Below are 19843 nucleotides of genomic sequence, written 5' to 3' on the forward strand. Positions count from 1 at the left end.
CACGCAATTCTGTAGCAGGTTCTTAGCTAACCTTATGAACCCTTGTATGGGCCTAAGTGCTGATTAACTTTTAGTAAGTACTCATATGCTAATGTGGCTAGTTATAGGTAACTGCTTACGTACACTGTGCTAAAGGGTTATATGTATTATGTAACTCAATTTCATCTTCAAAACAATGATAGTCTTATTTTCCTCATTTTATAAATGAAGTATGTACTTCTTATGTTCAGGTTAAGTAACTTCTTTATCTGAGGGCATACAGTTAATGAGAAACAAAGTCAGAATTATAACATCTGCTCAACAATAAAAATGTGTGCTAAATTGCTTTATAGTTGTCTCACTTGTCCTACCACCCACCCCAACTTGACTATTTAAGAAAACTTTGTAAGATACTGATCCTGGATCCCTGGTCTGCATACCCTTCCTATCTCTGACCATTTGATACCCATCTAGGACCCATCCTGACCAGAAGAAGAAAAGTTTAAAGAGCTTTAGACTGCCTCTTTGAATTTCAGCATCAAACCCTTCCTTTCTTGTACTCTTGCTCTGACCTTGCACCCTATCTCTACTCCGTGGGATGTTGCCTTATTTTTAATCATGACCTTATGCTCCAGTTTTCCTTTCTGGATTCTAATCTCAATATCCCACCCCTGGTACTAAGAAGTGTCCTCATTCTTTGACACTGAGGGTCTTGAGTCCTGCTTCTGAGCTGTGGTCACTAGGATGGAACCAGAATTTCCTCCTGATGGATTTTTTAGATGCCTTTCACCTGCTTCACTTACTCTTGTGCCATTCATTTCTTTGTTGAGAACTTCCTCTCTTGCTGCCACATGTCTTAGAGAGTGCCACCTGCTGGCTGGGCAAGACCCTTCAGCTTCCATAACTTTAGCAGGCTATTCTCAGCCTCTTCTTCCAGTAGACAGGTCTAGTTTCTTTCTTGGCCCCCTTTCTTCTGCTCCATTCTACTGTTTTTAATGGGACAATCTCATCATTTTTCTTTAAATAAATGCAACAAAACAAAGAAAGCTGCCATTTTTTTCCCTCAGATTTTAACATGTGTTGGTTGACTATCATTTTTTCTTTTGTCTCTGCCATTTTTGTGTTTCAGTTTTCAAAATATGTTATTAGTGCACACTAGATATTAGCCAAGGCATGGTTCAGTTTGCCTAAATTGTGTTAAAAATATAGCAGTCATGTTTGTATATAAGTAGAATGTACAGATTATGCATGCTTTTAGGTTATCCCCCCCTATTGTGTGGTAGTTTCTAAAAAGATCAACAATTGACTCACCGACAGTCATACAATTAAAACATATTAAATTAGGAAACGGTAATAATAAGAAAGGCCAAACCTGAATTAAACAATTCAAGTCCCTGTAAAGTATATGTGTGCGTGTGCATGTAGTAATAAGATGATATTTGTCTATCACCCATTAAATGTCAGAGCAAGTATTTATTTCAGTGCCATTATCCTTAGAGATTGTCATAATATCAAAATGCATTTTAGAAAGTACACAAGAACTATTTTACATAAGGAATTAGTATAAACAGAGTCATATTTTGCTGCTGTCGTACCAAAATATGCTTATTAATCATGAATACAGGGTCTTAAGCAGGATGATTTTGTATTTTTATGCAAAGAAAATCCCTGTGTATCTGTGCCAGCTAGTACTGCGACTCTCAACCCTTTGGATGGAGAAGCTTAAGTTTGGTTAATAATATAAGTAGAATCTACCATAGGTATTCATTTATTTAAAAAATTATTTATTGGACATCTATGATGTTCCATTCACTGGGGATAGAGTGGTGGACAGATAAGACAAACATCACTGCCCTCTTAAAGCTTATGCTAGTGGAATAGTTTAAAATGGACTGAGACGACCTGTGTCAGAACCAGTTCTTCTACATAATGGCTGTGTGACCATGGATATAACACCTGTGTTGCCTCAGCAAACACTGAAACCAAAAACTTGAACCTTGTGCTTCTATGTTTCATTTCTACTTCTCTCAAATCCTGAGCTTTATGCTACTTCACTGCCTATTGGCTTTATTCACATGGCAATAAGGTGGTCATATAGCAAGCTATAGACCCAACGTAATTTGCTGCTAGATGTGCCTATACCTGACACAAGTCCAAAAATTATAGGGAAGAGAATTTTTGGTGAAGCTCAAGTCAAATGCCAATCCCTGGGCCTATTAAACGCAGCCAGGGGTAGATACATGCAAGAATATGTCATTTTTCATGATGGCTATGTGAGTGACAGTGAAGGAGGGTGGTCCTAGGAGATTGAGATGCCAGGTAGACAATCTGAAGAGATATCCACTATGGAGAATAATGGGTCATATATAAATATAAGCACAATTTAATGTCTTGCACATCATTATAAACATGAGGGAGAAATATGATTTAAAATTAATATACAAATTGAAATGAGCTCATATGAGCTTCTTTAGGTATTTTTTGTATACACTGTTGAAGAAATACAAGAATTGCATTCTGAAGTAAAGGCTAAGAGTGGGTGTAATTCTTTGTAATGTAACCTACCATAACCTGTGGAATGTTGTGAGGACCAGGGGAGAAGTGTTTGTTTTCATGCGTTGGGAATGATCAAATTCCAGTATTTCTCACATACAAATTTAGAGACAGCCTAGAAATAGGACAGTGGATATAGTAGTAACATCAATTTCTGTTTAGGCAAAAGGTTATTAATACAGATATATTTTAAAGGTTGTGTACTTTAGATATCAGCCCTGGTAGTTTTCTCCAAAATGTGTGTTTATCTTTAAAGGGAAAATTAATCAAGTCTTTATAAAGTACATTGTATCCAAATAAAGAATATTACTGTCCTGATTTCTATTATTAGTTATTATAAGTTTATCACAGACATTCAATTCTACCATCAGAAAATAGTTTCTGTTTTCCTCTCATGTTTGCCTAAAAATTGTTTGAAGCAAAAGTTATGAAGCATAAAATGACCTTCAGCTAAGATCAGTCCCAGATCCTTATGGAAGTGCTGTACTGGGTACTCTTAGAAGTTGGTGCTTCAAATAATAGAGTTTTCGAGATCCTGGTTTCAATTCTTCTGGATAAATACCCAGAAGTGAGGTTCCTGGATCACATGGTAGTTCTATTTTAAATGTCTATCAACAGATGCATGGATTAAGAAAATATGGTGTGTGTGTGTGTGTGTGTGTGTGTGTGTGTGTGTGTGTATATAATGCAATATTATTTGGCTTTAAGAAAGAAGAAAATACTGTCATATGTGACAACATGGATGAACTTAGAAGACATTATGCTAACTGAAATAAGCCACTACAGAATAACAATTCTACTCGTATGAGATATCTAAGGAAGACAAACTCATAGAAGCAGAAAGTAGAATGGCAGTTGCCAGGGAACGGGTGGAGGAGGAAATGCGGTACTGCTGTTCAGTGAGTATAGTTTCAGTTATGCAAGACAAGTAAGTTTTAGAGATCTGCTAAACAACATTTTGCTTATAGCTCACAATACTTTACACTTAAAAATTCCATAGGTTTGCTCTCATGGTATATGTGTTTTATCATAATAAAAATACAAAAGAAAAAAATAAAAATGAATTGTGACTCATAATAAAGAGTCGTGGTACAGGGCTCTGAGCAGACATTGCTCAAACAACTTTCAGACAATACCAGAGGTCTAGATTAGGATTTCCAGAATGTGTTTTAGATTAGAAGCAGATATACTTCATGAAAGCAAATTACTGACCTAAGATCCAGAGGAACAAGAATTATTTACTCAGATTGGAATAGACTGATGAAGGACATTTGATTGTGGTTATTAACTTGAAATTGTTGGTAATATTTTTAGTGTTCTCTTTTCTGATGGACACATGAGTAAGCCCTTTATTTTTCCTCTTAAATTACTTGTTTGTATAAATTCAATAAGAATATTGATGGCATTAGACCAGTTGATTGTTAGACCAAGTCCAAACCTCTTGTGACATATTTGAGAATAAATTTTATTTTACTTAGTCAAGCATTATAAGCCATCGTTAAAGAACAAGGATCTTACTTCGTATGTGGAGCCAGTGTCTCCATGCCCTCTACTTGGATTCTTGAGCACTGGCTGAAATTGACTTGCAAAGAGAGACTTCTACCTACCATAGTGGCTGCCTGGAGGACCAATATGACAAGTCCTAAAAATGCAGAGGTATTTGGCCATTGGGAGATGGGAATCTGGAGGAATCCAATGGATACATCGTTTACCTTTCCTCTAATGATACATCGTTTTGAGATGTAGTTCCATATGACTCCTCTAAAGATGACAAAAAGTTTGAACAATCAATTGTGTTTGTTATAAAGTTCTGGTCATCTCAGAAATGAAGTAATAAATTCACTTGTATTTATATCCAGTGAATACATATAAACATATATTTAAAAATACAGAAAGATGCATAGAAAGTTGGTAATATTATTTAAACCCAAGGAATGAATGAGGGTCCAAAATTTGAAGCAGATATGGTTAAAAAATAAGACTTGAAATTTATCTGCAATCTTATCTTCCTTCTTTTTTTAAAGATACTGATTTATATAGTAATGGTGTATTTTAAAGTAATTTTTGGCTTTATCAAGCATTTCCTGAAATGGATATTCTAGAGACTCCTTCCTCTAAAAATTGTAAAATAGAATGGCATCATGGACTAAAGCGGAGTAAGAAAATAGAACAGTTCCATTTTTAGTCTGGCAGACTGCAATGAAAATCACTTAAGAAATCAAACAACAATCTTAAGCTTTATCAGCTGTTTCTAAAACAAGGAACGATCTCACAGAAATATAACCTTCTTCAATTGGCTAGACACTACATTGTTCTTCAGAACTAAAGTCTTCCCCTGAGTAATGTGTAGGAAAGCCTTTGATTTAATTTGAAAAATTGAAGAAACAAACTTTGGGAAACATACATAGGAAAGAGGAGTGATTCAGAGCGTAAGAGACCTCAGTCAAGAAAATAGGAAGTTTTTTAAGAGTGGAGGGTATTTGAAGATGGACTCTCTTGTAACATTAAACAGCTGAGAAAAGGTGCCTCAAGTTAGAAACTGAAGGATCTACCCATGACTCAAGGGATCATCCCTTACGAAGGGTAAACCTCTGAATTTGTACTTTGAACCCTGAAAAATTTCTTTATTTTAGGCAGAAAAATTTATCTTCTTCCATATTAAAATCTTCCTTTAACTTGCCACACTACATTAAAGCAATGTATTTGGTATCAACAGAGCCTGGAGTCATAGTCATGGAGAAAATGAAAAGATGCAGGGCCTTCCACAGAACTTGTCCATGTCAGGACTGATAGATCTGAAGCTTGAGCATCATCCTATCAAGCACACTTCCTCTAGGAAATAAAGGCGTTTCAGCCTCACACTGCATGGTGGCAGGAGCAGCAAGTATCAAGCCAGGCTGGAGCTCCAAACACAAGGGAACAGTGTGAGCGCAAAGAAGCCTCTCCTAAGCAGATAGGTCAAAAATTTGATAAGATTCAACTTTCTGCAAATACTGCTAAGTCAGAGGAAACAGACCTTCAAGACAAGGAAAAGAAGCAAATGTCTGTATCACACTGAGATTTATATACTTTCAACTGTGAAACCTTTCCAGCAAAAAAAGAAGAAGAAGAATCTAGGCATATAAATATTAAATCTGGGATTTTCACTAATTTTATGTAGGAAACATAAATGTTTATGGTCTCTATTTAACCCTAGCATAAAAAGACACCGTAAATGGGGAAGGTGATACCAAAAGACAATCCATTTTGTGCCACTTTATAATTCCTTAAGTTATATTTCAAAACCTCAGTGTCTACTTGCTTCTTTGCTACCTTTCCTACTATAATCATCCAATTTTACAAGCAACTAAATCCACCCAACATCCAACCCACTTGACCTCTTAATTATATTTAGACTATGTAACATGTTATTAATATGGGGTCTTTTCATATCCGCATGCCCCTTGGCATACCCCTGCAACTCCTTAGCACAATCCTTTGAGTTTCCTTATAAGTAACTCTGATTGCACGCCTTCTATCTTAGTTTTCCCCCCTGGGGAAAGAATTACTCTTACCTTTCCCCTGGGGGTAAGAATTATCTGAAATACTTATTAAACAAATTCCTAAGCTCCATCTCAGACTCACAGACATAAAATATCTTTGATCCCACAATAGGTTCATGGAAAGATATATATATATTTAATAAGAATTCCAAGCAAATTTTACATTAGGCAAGTCTGAGGAGAGAATGCGCTAATGTATTGCCTCCATTGTATTCCCTTTGTGTTGATTCTCTTTTACATTATTGCAACTGCCAGTGAACATTGTTGATTTTTATTTTCATCTCTCCTCCATCAGATATACTCTGCACTACATAGTCAGAGTTTTCTTTCTGTAGTTGAAGAGTTGATAAAAGCACTTATTATTTTAGAAGTCTTTGTTGCCTTATAATTACCAAGAGATTAAAAGCAAAATATTTTTAATGTAACAAAATCTTCCAAAATCTGATCCCAAGTTGCCTTTTTTTTCCTCTTCCTCCAAGTTCCTGTGTACACCACATTTCTACCACCTTAGACCTTACATCATTTCCAGATTATGGTTTGCCCTCCACATATTTTTGTTATGGTTTTTTCTCTGATAGGATTGTCCTCTTCTCCACACATCCCCTCCATTGACGTATGCATCTCTCCCTAAATTCATCTCCTCAGTAATCCCCTACCCTTATCTCCCAATTTTTCCTCAGTCAGTGCAAATGATAACTTTGAGTTTGCCTATCTATCTATCTATCTATCTCTCTCTCTCTCTCTCTCTCTCTCTCTCTATCTATCTCTCTCTCTATCATCTTTCTATCTCTCTACCAGTCGTGTTTTCTGTCTCCTCCGCAAGATTATAGGAGTTTTGGGGGTAAAATTATATTTCTTTGCTATGCTTTTCCCTCAGCGTACAGGACAGCATCTACACATGGCAAAAGATTCATAAATAAGATACATAATTGAATGGATGGGTGAAAGTAAACACATTAAGGATAACATTTGTCTTTTATCAATCCAGCTTATTTGGATGTAATCTCTTTGAAATAGTTGACACTTGTTCTCTCCTCCCTTTACTCTTACCCTCCTAGCCTCCTGACCACTACCTTCTACCTCCCTCTCCTTATGTTTTCCTCACTCCGTGCCTGCAATTTCTAATACCTTGGCATTGGCTTAACAACTTATTAACTAAGTCCTTTTATAAGATTATCAGCGTAACTAGTTTAAATGGAAAGAGAAACTTCAGCTGATTTGGTAGCTTTTGAGGTTTGCTCACTGACAGAATGCTTTGAATTAACATTGTGGCCCAACCCTCAAGAATGCATTGCATCTGGGTTCTCTGCACACTTGGCTGCCTCATTCTCTCAGCACTCCAGAAATTCTGGGGCTGCCCTGGGGTTATTTGTAATGTACGAATTTATATTTTTCAAATGATGAACTGTATTTAAATTCTTTTTAAACAAAGTTGACTTGAAAACAGCCAAACTCTTTGAAATTGCAAGTTGATTTTGCTGAGTGCCTTTCAGATTTTTAGTAGCCAAGGGGCAGGGGAAGCCAAGAAAGATTGTTTGAAAAGATACTGAAACTTTAAAGATGCCCTGCTTCCCCCAAAGTGCTGTCAGCTACCACATCAAATCGAAAGAAGCTTTCAGTCAGGGGAACTTTCTGTCTAATGCCATCCTAGGGAAAGAACTGAGCAGGGGATTGTGGTTACAAGAGGGGGATTATATGATTACTCTTTTAAAAAGTATAACAGCTGACAAGTTCCTAGGCAAACAGCCATGTATTAATATTGGTGCACTGTAGTTGGCCAATTGGGATTCCTGATTCTGACTTCCCTTCGGAGAAGAGTTTATATAGCAGGGGGGGGTCAATGTTATAATACGTCAAGAAACCCATTTCAGATTTTACTTAAAGGCTTAAACCTTAGACAACTCCACCAAAATTCTTCTATTTTTATACTAACCCCCTGATACATACTTTCTTAAAGGAAATGGATGGTAGTGAAGGACTAGAGTCAAAGATGATGATGATGGTGATTTTTCTTCAGCCTTGAAGAAATTTTTAGAAATACTAATGCAAGTGATACCAGAGACTGAGAAGCATGTTTCAATATCTGAGTCAGATTCAGCTGAATCTTATTTTACTCTTTTAAAAAGGAGTTGATGAAACTGAGGATTAAGAGTCTAATAATTTTTAGTTGAATTACCATGGGAAACATTAGGCTATCTAAAAATCCTATGTAGTGAGAAAGGATTGGAGAAGTACATTGGACCCACATGAGCATTTTCCCCTCCACTCTGCTATTCTGATAAGTGTAAGTTTTCTTTAACAATTTTGTGTCTCAAGCATCAAAATTTCTTTGCGTATCTGGCTCCATATTGGGTCTAGGTGATATAAACCAGATAATTTTCTCTATTAAATACTTGCCTGATCTAGTTCACTCTGATTACAGACAAATCCCAATTTTCTTCCACTAGATTCTAAGAGGCATTTGCACAATTCTTAGACATGCAATAGAAAGAGAGTGCGTGAACATTTCTATTAATTAAAGTGCATGTTTTTTTGAATGTGCATCAAGCATCATCAGAGAGTTCTGGAGGTGAAGTCAGGGAAAGGAAGTGGATCTATTCATGGTTGCCCTTTAGGGCTTAATGAAGTTTTCTTGCCATTTTCCTCACAGCTTGATAGAAGTGGACTAATGGTGAAGAGCTCTGTGGTCCCGCTCTGCAGCCTCCAGGCTAAATAAAGCTAATGAAGTAGAAAAATGATATTGATAAAACTATCCTGCATTTTATAAGTATGCCCATGAGATGGAAACTGTTCAGTGTTTGTGTTAATCTGATCTGACCTCAATCATCTTTTCTTGACTTCCAGATACTAAATGGGTGACTTGTTATTTAGCCTCAATAAACTTAAAAATAATCTCATTCTAAGTTCCCCCGCAATGCTTCAATACAGTGTACAAAGGCAAAACCAACAATATACATTTTTTTTTATCTTAGGAGGTAAATGGATTATATGGATGTTTCAAGACTGCTGAAAAAGTCTTAGAAATAACTATTTTATATGATTGCTTCATTATTGTAAATGATTTGACTTCCATTTCTTCAGATAGAACAACAAACTAAAAAAGGCCTTTTGCAAAATTATGTGCACTGGTGTATTAAAATGAAAAGTTAATCCCAGTTTCATGGAATTTATCAATTGAAGGGAAACTTCTTGACAGCAGAGGCTTTGTTTTATTTTCCACCCTATCTACAAGAGCCTAGAGGAGTTCTTAACACATGGTAGATGCACAAAAATATCTGAATAGACTTGAAGAATAAATACTTTACTGTACTGCCCACTTGTTAGTTCGTTAATTTTACCACTATCTGTTCAGAGAATGCTTTTACTTTTTAAAATTTTATTTTAAAACCCTGTGTTATTTTACAAACCAGAGAAGTGTCTTTGATTCACATTCTCCAAATTATGGGAAAAAGAAGTAGGATATGGTAAATCATTTTTAAGAGCACTTCAACACACTTGCCTTTAAGTTTCCATGGAGAATTTATTGAACAACTCACAGAAATGCCTGAGAGTTATCTTGTAACTCAGCCAGAGAACCACAAGACCACATCAGTTAAACCTTGGCATTTCTACCTAGTGATATGCCAAATAGGCCTCCAAAAAATTATTGTGCAAAGTCAAAATAGTATTTTTATCAAAAATATTGGGTAGGAATCTCTGAAAAAGTGTGAAATCCTTCCAGAGAATTGTACTAAATATCTAACTATAAGGTTGGTTAAAAGAAGTCAAGACTTAAAAACATACTACCTCCAAGGAATTGATGACAGATGCAGCAATGCACTTTTGTCACAATTTACCTAGAGTTTTTAAAGTTTCACTAACTCACTGACTATTAACAGTAATTCAGATTTTTATTCTTGGACATTTTAATAAGAGACAAAAATATGTCATGTTAAATAAAAGTCAGTAAAAACCTTTGAATGTGTAAATTAACAGGTGATCATTTTCATCAGGAATTTTACTTCTTATCTTTTCGGTAAAGATAATACTTCTTTTGATGTTATGTTTTTTGAATTGACTTTTGAGAAGAAACTAATAAAGTTCATTTAAAACAATGTCAGGTATTTTTCAGAGACATCTTTGTTAAGGTTTGGCTCAAGTCTACCCTGAGGTATCAGGGTTGACCTAAGTTTCCAAATCAGTTCTGTTGTGACACTTCATAATTGCTAGCTTCTTTGTTTACGGAATTTCTCCCAACATATTAACACAGTAAGACATTGGATGTGAAATCTTACTTTGTGGGAAAAACTCAACAAGACAGAAAAACTTTTTTTTAAAATAGGTATTAAAAAACAAACACTTCAAGCTGTGACACTTAGCAATGGAAGGTTGGAAGGGAGTGGGTATGCACATGGTAGAGTCTAGAACATTTCCATTGTTGTCTGTTTTAGAATTGTTGATGTTAAATCTGTCAAATGAACTGGAACTGGAAGTGATTCTGTTTTGCTGACAAGTATTAGGGTGGTCAGTAATTATAATGGCTAGCGTTTACTTAGCTTCTACTATGTATCCCAAAGGATGAATGTACTAAGATTTCCATTTTACAGATGAGGGACATAAAGCTCAAGGTAATTGGTATTTGCTCAAGCTCCCAAAGTTACAAAGTGAATGATACCAAATTGAAACCAATGTCTGTCTGACTCCATAGCTTAGTATTTTAGCCATGTGTTAGAAATAGGTATGGAAGACTAATGTGAAAGTGCTGTGGAAGAAAACTATTTACATCCCCACTGGAAATTAGACAAAAATTATGGAAGAAAAATTATCGTCATTCCTTTCCCAAATTGCATTTCTTACTAATGTAAATGAGATCTATGAGAATGTTCCAAAGTAGTAGCAATAGAGATTTTCAGTGATTCATTATTAATATACAATTGGCAAGTTTAGTATTATTTCCAATAATCATATTTTTATGTTGATTATTAATTATGCCATTATAATAAACTGCTGTTTTACAAAGTCTAGAGGAGATATTTGCAGGACCACTAAGGTCTAGGCAGGAGTGGAATGTGTGGGATAGAGAAGACATAAGTGTTTATGTTAATAACAATAAAGAATGACTTGTAAAGAATTTCTGGAAATGGGAGGGCTGGATTAAGTAGAATGAATGCTAGTAGAAATATACTTGCATTTCTCCTATTTTAGGCAATCTTATTCAGACTTGAATTGTGTAATTTAAAGCAACTTCAATAAGTGGCCTATATATCAGACAGAAGGTCAGGGTCAACACAAAATAATATTTTAAAGTGCTCATATTTGTAGCTTTAAAAGATAAATGAATGAATGCACACATATTTATATAACATTACATTGTGTCTCAAAAACGTGTTCAACTTATTTGAAATTAATATGTTTTTTATGGCCTAATGTAATTATAAAAAGATTTATGGCAATTGAAAAGAAAAAAATATATTTCCAGGGTATAGTGTATGGTAATAGTCTATTCCCTCACCTTTCTTTGTGTGTAAAGAAATGAGATAAAATTACATATTTTGATGCCATTTTTGATTATTTGACACAAACAGATTTCTGTCATTTTAATTTTCTCTAAACCTTAAAATCTTTCAATAAAGGGGTTAAAAAGTAGTATATGAAAGTTTCAGTTTCTCTTCATCCTAGTCTACACTTATTATAGTCACACTTTTAATTTTAGCCACTCTGATGAGTAACTAGCAGTATTTCATTATGGTTTTAATGTGAGTTTCCCTGATAAATAATGATGTTGATCTTTTCATATGTTTATTTGCCATAAGTATATATTTTTGATTGTCTGTTAAAACTGCTCAATTTTAAGCCAACTCATTTTCTTCAGTTAAGTTGTAAGATTTATTCTTAATTATATTTTCTTTCTGCATTTTAAAAATATTGCTCCACTGTCTTCTAGCATTTGTGGTTTCAGAAGAGAAGCCCATTGTAATTCAAAATAGATGTTGCCCTGTATGTAATATGCTTCTTAACATTTATTCTTCATTGACTTCTTAACATTTATTCTTTGTCTTTCATTTTAAACAGCTTTACAATGATATATTGTTCTCTGAATTTATCATGGGGTTCTCCATGCTTCCTGAAATTGTAAATTTATATGTTTCATCAAATATGGGAAGTTTGGGGCCATTGCTTTTATAAGCAGTATTTTTTTCTGCCCCATCCTTATTCTCCTTTCCTCAGCAAACTCTTATGACCTGTATGTCAGATATTTTGATGATATTCTATAGGCTCCTGAGGCTGTCTTCATATTGTGAATTTTTTTGCATCCCTTCCCAATTGGATAATTTTTATTGATCTGTCTTCAAGTTCACTGACTTTTCTGTCATCTGTATTTTGCTATTAAGCCAATGAGTGAATGTTTTATTTCAGATATTGCTTGGTATTATCTAGTTTTTAATTCTAAAATTTTATTTTGGTTCTTTTTATGTTTTTTATTTCTCTGTGCTGATTTTATATCTTTTCATTTACCATGAGTATCTTCCTTTACTTCACCGAGCTGAGTTCTAATAGCTACTTTTTAGTCATTGTCTTACATCTAGTCATCATGGTGTTAGCATGTGTTAATTTTCTTTTCTCTTGAGAATGGGTCACATTTTCTTTGCTCTTCTTAAGTTTAGTGATCATTGCTTTATCCTGGACAATGTGAATATTAATGTTGTATATACTCATGATTCAATTACTACATTCTTCTATGTGTTGATTTTTTTTTGGTTAGATTCAAACTCAGCCTTGACCAAGCCTGCAATGGGAGGTGTCCTCAGTTTAGTCCTTCAAGTCTTCACTGTGGACTGCTTTCAGTTTTAGCTTGTGCTGGCATGTTTTAGGATTTAGCTTAAAATTTGACCTTAGTTTATACAAAAAGTTAGGATTCCCCTTCTGTGACTATCTTTTCTGGAGTTCCACATTCGTATTTTAGTGTCTCTGGTTGCTCTGAAATTCTTTGTTCTGGTTTTAGAAAGACAGTGGGATGTAATTACTGTGGGAGTTTGAGCCACCCTGAGCCACCACCACTGAAACTGCTGTCACTTTCAGGGTGTAGCCTCAAATAATGGAGAATTGGTGCAGATTACTTCCAACAAATTCTGACTCTCTTCCAAAAACAGTCTGATTTTTAGAGATTTTTTTGGGTTATGTTTTAGTTTTATTTTGTCCAGAGTTTATAACTATCACTTACAGGAGCATAGGTTTATTAGGAGCTAACTCCCTAATCCTTCTTTTCCTTTCCTTCTTTTTGTTTATTTTTGCCGTAAGTTTTTGGGTTTTTGTTCATCATGTTCTTTTCAACATTTATGAATCTCTGCATTGTAGAGGCATCTAAGTGTATGGTTTGCTCTAATTCCCTTCTCATTCTCAATGGAGTAGAGTAGTGTCTAAATTTTGGAAAATCTGGAAATAGATATCAGTTTTTAATTTACATTTATCTGAATAAGCACTTGAACAATTAAACACAAACAAGGCCTTCAAAACTGAGGTAAATACACATGTATACAATCTAAAAAAGGAAACTATCCAATATTCATGTCAAACGAAAGGACACAAGATATATAAACCTTACTCAGAATACAACGATAGTATTAAGACAAGGTGTCATAACAATACATATTTTTAAAGAAGAAAGTACAGATTCAGGACTTTCTTTATTTTAGGTATTTGTCTTTGATATCTTTGAGTTTTTCTCTTTTTAGGGAATACTAACTATGCATTAAATATTCTTGGAATTATCTAGTGATAATATTCCCTTTTATCACTTTTATTAAAATTTATGTTTAGTGTGATTTTCTAAAGATTTTCCTTTCTATTACTAACTCTGTTTTCACAGTTATTCTCACTGCTTCTATTACACTTCTGTAATAGTTTTATTATTTAACTCCAGTTTATTCCCTGGACTCTTCTAATTTTTGAGTTTATTCTGTTGCTTATTTCTTTTTTAAAAAATAACTGTATATCTCTTTTCATTTTTTACCAGGTATTTCACTTTAATTTCTTTGAGAGAATGGAAAGGCATTTATCTTAGGGTCTACTATGTTTCCTTTGATAATTCTTAACTTGATGCATATTATTCATCTGTTTGCTTATTTTGTTGTTTATTTTTATTAATTATTTTATTTTATATTAGTTTTTCGTATGGATGCATAGCTCCCCATTCTAGAGTCATTGAATTTATGACTCAACTTTGAATAAACTAAGTCTAATCTGGGTCTGCTATTTGCACACATACACACAAAATCCCTCTGAAAACGGAATCATCGGGGAATAGGAAAAAGGGGAGTGATAGGACAGTTAGCACCTTCAATTAAAATATGTTTTTCTGATACTTTATTATCTTAACTACTGTTTTTTTTTTTTTGAAGTTTAGATGACTTACAGTATTATGTTAGGTTTTAGGTATACAGCAAAGCGATTCTGTTATATATTTAAATGATATATATTTATATATACGTGTGTGTGTGTGTATATATATACATATATATATATATATATATATATATATATATACACATACATATATATATCTGGTTTTTTTCAGATTCTTTTCCATTATAGGTTATTACAAGATTTTGAATATAGTTCCTTGTGCTATATAGTAAATCTTTGTTGTTTATCTATTTTATAGATAGTAGTGTGTATCTGTTAGTCCCATACTCCTAGTTTATCCCTATCTCCCTTTTACCTTTGGTAACCATAAGTTTGTTTTCTATATCTGTAAGTCTATTTCTGTTTGTTAATAAATTCATTTGTATTATTTTTTAGATTCTACATGTAAGTGATATAATATTTATCTTTCTCTGACTTATTTCACTTAGTATAATATTCTCTAGATCCATCCATGTTGCTGCAAATGGCAATATTTCATTTTTTTAATGGCTGAGTAATATGTGTGTGTATATACACATACATATATATATATAAAGTAATATAATATATATTATATATTTATAATATAATTATATATGATATATAATATATAGATATTATTATATTATTTATTATTATTATATATTATATATATTACATCTTCTTTATCCATTCATCTGTTGGTGGACACTTAGGTTGCTTCCATGTCATGGCTATTGTAAATGGTGCTGCTATTAACATTGGATCCTTTAGAATTAAAGCTTTCGTCTTTTCTGGATTTATGCCCAGGAGTGGGATTGCTGAATCATTATGGTAGCTCTGTTCTTAGTTTTTTAAGGAATGTCCATACTGTTTTCTATGGTGGCTGCACCAATTTATATTCCCACCAACAGTATAGGAGGATTCCCTTTTCTCCACAACCTCTCCAGCATTTCTTATTTGTAAATTTTTGATGATAGCCATTCTGATCAGTGTGAGGTGATACCTTATTGTAGTTTTGATTTGTGTTTCTCTAATAATTAGCAACATTGAGCATCTTTTCATGTGCCTGTTGGCCATCTGTATATGTTCTTTGGAGAAATGACTTCTGCCCATTTTTTGATTAGGTTGTTTATCTTTTTGATATTGAGTTGTATGAGCTGTTTGTATATTTTGGAAATTAGCCCCTTGTTGGTACCATGGTTTGCAGATATCTTCTTGGCATTCTGTAGGTTGTCTTTTCATTTTATTGATGTTTTCCTTTGCTGGGCAAAAGCTTTTAAGTTTGATTAGGTCCCAGTTGTTTATTTTTGCACTTATTTCTTTTGCCTTGGAAGACAGATCTAAGAAAATATTGCTACAATTTATGTTAAAGAATCTTTTGCCTATGTTCTCTTCTAGGAGTTTTATGGTGTCATGCATTATATTTAGGTCTTTAAACCATTTTGAGTTTCATTTGTTTTTTGTATATGATGGCAATGGAGTGTTCTAATTCCATTGATTTACATGAGGCTGTCCAACTTTCCCAACACCACTTGCTGAAGAGACTGTCTTTTCTCCATTGTACACTTTTGTCTCCTTTGTTGAAGATTAATTTACCGTAGGTGTGTGGGTTTATTTCTGGGTTCTCTATTCTGTTCCATTGATTGATGTCTGTTTTTTTGCCAGTACCATGCTGTTTTGGTTACTGTAGCTTTGTAGTATTGTAGTATTGTCTGAAGTCTGGGAGGGTTATGCCTCCAGCTTTGTTTTTTTGTTTTGTTTTTTATTGTTTCTCCCTGAGGATTGCTTTGGCAATTCTGGGTCTTTTGTGATTTCATATAAATTTTAGAATTGTTTGTTCGAGGTTTATGAAAAGTGTCATGGATAATTTGATAGGGATTGCATTAAGTCTGTAGATTGCTTTGGATAGTATGGCCATCTTAGCGATATTAATTCTTCGAATCCAAAAGCATGAGATAGCTTTCCATTTCTTTGAATCATCTTCACTTTCCTTTATCATTGTTCTATATTTCTTAGCATATAGGTCTTTTACCTTCTTCTTGGTTAGGTTTATTCCTAGGATTTCTTTTTGTTTTTTTAAATTTTTTTTGATACAATTTTAAATGGGATTTTTTTTTTTACTTTGTCTTTCTGATTTTTCATTGTTAGTGTAAAGAAATGCAGCAGATTCCCCTATATTAATCTTATATCTTGATACATTACTGAATTCATTTATTAATTCTAATAGTTTTTATGTGGAGTCTTTAGGGTTTCCTATATAGAGTATCATGTCATCTGCGTATAATGAAACTTTTATGTCTTCACTTCCAATTTGGATACCTTTTATTTCTTTCTCTCGTCTGATTGCAGTGTCTAGGACTTCCAATACTATGTTGAATAGAATTGGTGAGAGTGAGCATCCTCGTCTTATTCCAGAATTTAGCAGGAAGGCTTTTGGCTTTTCACCTTTGAGCAAATGTTTTTCTTCATCTGTTGAGATGATCATATGGTTTTGTTTTTTCTTTTATAGATGTGGTGTATCACATTGGTTGATTTGTGTATGTTGAACTATCCTTGTGACTCTGGAATAAATCCAACTTGATCATGGTGTAAGATCCTTTTTATGTATAGTTGGGTTTGGTCTGCTAATATTTTGTTGAGGATTTTTGCATCTATATTTATCAAAGATATTGGCCTGTAATTTTCTTTTTCAGTAGTGTCTTTGTCTGGTTTTGGTGTCAGGGTGATGATGGCTTTATGAAATGACTTTAGGAGTGTTCCCTCCTCTTCATTCTTTTGAAAAGTTTGAGAAGGATAGGTATACGTTTTTCTTTGCATGTTTGGTAGAATTCCCCAGTGAAGCCATCAGGTCCTGGACTTTTGTTTGCAGCCATTTTTTTAAAATTACAGATTCTGTTTCACTTCTAGGGATCAGTCTGTTCAAATTATCAATTTCTTATCAACTCAATTTTGGCAGGCTGTATGTTTCGAGAAACGTGTCCATTTCTTCTAGGTTGTCTAATTTGTTGGCATATAGTTCCTAGTATTTTCTTATGATTTTTGTATTTCTGCAGTGTTAGTTGTTATTTCTCCTCGTTCATTTCTTATTTTGTTTATTTGGGTCCTTTTTTTTGTGAAAGGTGTGTTGATTTTGTTTATCTAGAGGTGTGTTGATTTTGTTTAACTTTTCAATAAACCAGCTCATAAGTTTATTGATGTTTTCTATTTTTTTATCTCTATTTTATTTATTTCCTCTCTGATTTTTATTATTTCTTTTATTCTGCTGACTTTAGGTTTTGGTTGTTCTTCTTTTCTAATTCTTGTAGGTGGTAGGTTAGGTTGTTTATTTGATATTTTTCTTGTTTCTTGAGGAAGGCCTGTATCACTATGAACTGCCCTCTTGGAACTCCTTATGCTGCATCCCATAGATTTTGTAAGGTTGTGTTTTCATTGTCATTTGTCTTGAGGTATTTTCTTATTTCCTCCTTGATTTCATCGTTGACCAATTGGTTTTTTAGTAGCATGCTGATTAGTCTCCGTGTAATCATTATTTTTTTCTCATTTTTCTTTCTGTGGTTGATTTCTAGTTTCATACCATTGTGGTCATAAAAGATGCTTGAAATAATTTCTATCCTCTTAAATTTGTTGAGGCTTGTTTGTGTCCTAACATGTGGTCTATCCTAGAGAATGTCCCATGTGTGCTTGGAAAGAACGTGTATCTGGGTTTTTTTGGATGTAGTGTCCTGTAGATATCAATTAAGTCCACTGTTCTGTTTTGTCATTTAAGATCTCTGTTGCCTTATTGATTTTCTGTCTGAAAGATCTTTCCATTGATGTCAGTGGGGTGTTAAGGTCTGCTGCTCTTATTGTATTCCTGTCAGTTTCTCTCTATATGTCTATTAGTATTTGTTTTATATATTTGGGTGCTCCTATATTGGGTGCATATATGTTAATGAGTGTAATATCCTCATCATGTATTGATCCCTTTATCTTTATATAGTGTCCTTCTTTCTCTTTCTTTATGGACTTCGTTTTAAAGTCTATTTTGTCTGATATGAGTATTGCTACCCCTACTTTCTTGTCATTTCCATTTGCATGAAATATCTTTTTCCATCCCCTCGCTTTAAATCTTTGTGTATCTTTTGCCCTAAAGTGAGTCTCAGGTAGGCAACATATCACAGGTTCTTGTTTTTTTAATCCAATTTGCCACTCTATATCTTTTAATTGGAGGTTTTATTCTATTGACATTTAAAATAATTATTGATAAGTATGTATTTATTACCATTTTAAACCTTGTTTTCCAGTTGATTTTACACTTCCTCTTTGTTCCTTCGTTCTTTTTTGTTTTTCCTTTTGTGGTTCAATGGTTTTCTTTTGTATTATACTTGAGTTCCTTTCTTTTTGATTATTGTGAATCTATTGTGTGTTTTTTGATTTGTGGTTACCCTGGTTTTCCAGTATGTTAACCCATAACTATATCTACTTGCTTTAGACTGATAGTCATGTAAGTTCTAACACATTCTAAATGATATACGTTTGGGAGTTCCCTAGAGGTCTAGTGGTTGACTCGGCACTTTCACTGCTGTGGTTGGGGTTCATTCCCTGGTTGGGGAACTCCTGCAAGCCACGTGGTGGGGCCAAAAAAAAAAAACAAAACAAAAAACTAAACAAAACAAACTAAATGATATACATTTTTATTCCCCTCCCCCACAGTTTGTAATTTTGATGTCCTATTTTACATCTTCATGTTTATCCTTTCGCTGTTCATTGTAGTTATAATCACTTTTACAACATTTTAAATTATTTTTTGATCTCTGTACTAGCTTATTTAAGTGATCTTCAGTCTTTTTATATATTTGCCTTTCCTACTGTGTTTTCCCCTTTCCTATAGATTCTTCTTTTCTGTTCAGAGAAGATCTTTCAATATTTCTTTTTGGATAGGTTTAGTATTGCTGTATTTTTTTAGTTTTTGCTTGTCTGAGAAATTTTTAGTTCCTCCTTTTATTCTAACGATAATCTTTCTGGGCAGAGTACCCTAGGTTGCAGGTTTTTCCCTTTCAGGACTTTGAATATATCATGCCACTCCCTTTTGGCCTGCAAAGTTTCTGTAGAGAAATCAGCTGATAACCTAATGGGGGTTTCCTTGTAACTGACTTTTTGTTTTTCTTTTGCTACCTTTAGAATCCTCTCTTTATCTTTAATTTTTGACATTTTAGTTATGATATGTCTTGGTATGGGTCTGTTTGGGTTCCTGTTGTTTGGGATCCTCTGTGCTTTCTGTACCTGAGTATCTGTTTCCTTCTTTAGTTGGGAAGTTTTCAGCCATAATTTCTTTAAATACATTTTTGATCCCCTTTCTTCTTCTGGAACCCCTGTTATGTGTAGGTTGGCATGCTTTATATTATCCCATAGATCTCGAATGTTGC

The sequence above is a fragment of the Eubalaena glacialis genome, chromosome 9, assembly GCF_028564815.1.
Source record: "Eubalaena glacialis isolate mEubGla1 chromosome 9, mEubGla1.1.hap2.+ XY, whole genome shotgun sequence".
Taxonomy (NCBI): domain Eukaryota; kingdom Metazoa; phylum Chordata; class Mammalia; order Artiodactyla; family Balaenidae; genus Eubalaena; species Eubalaena glacialis.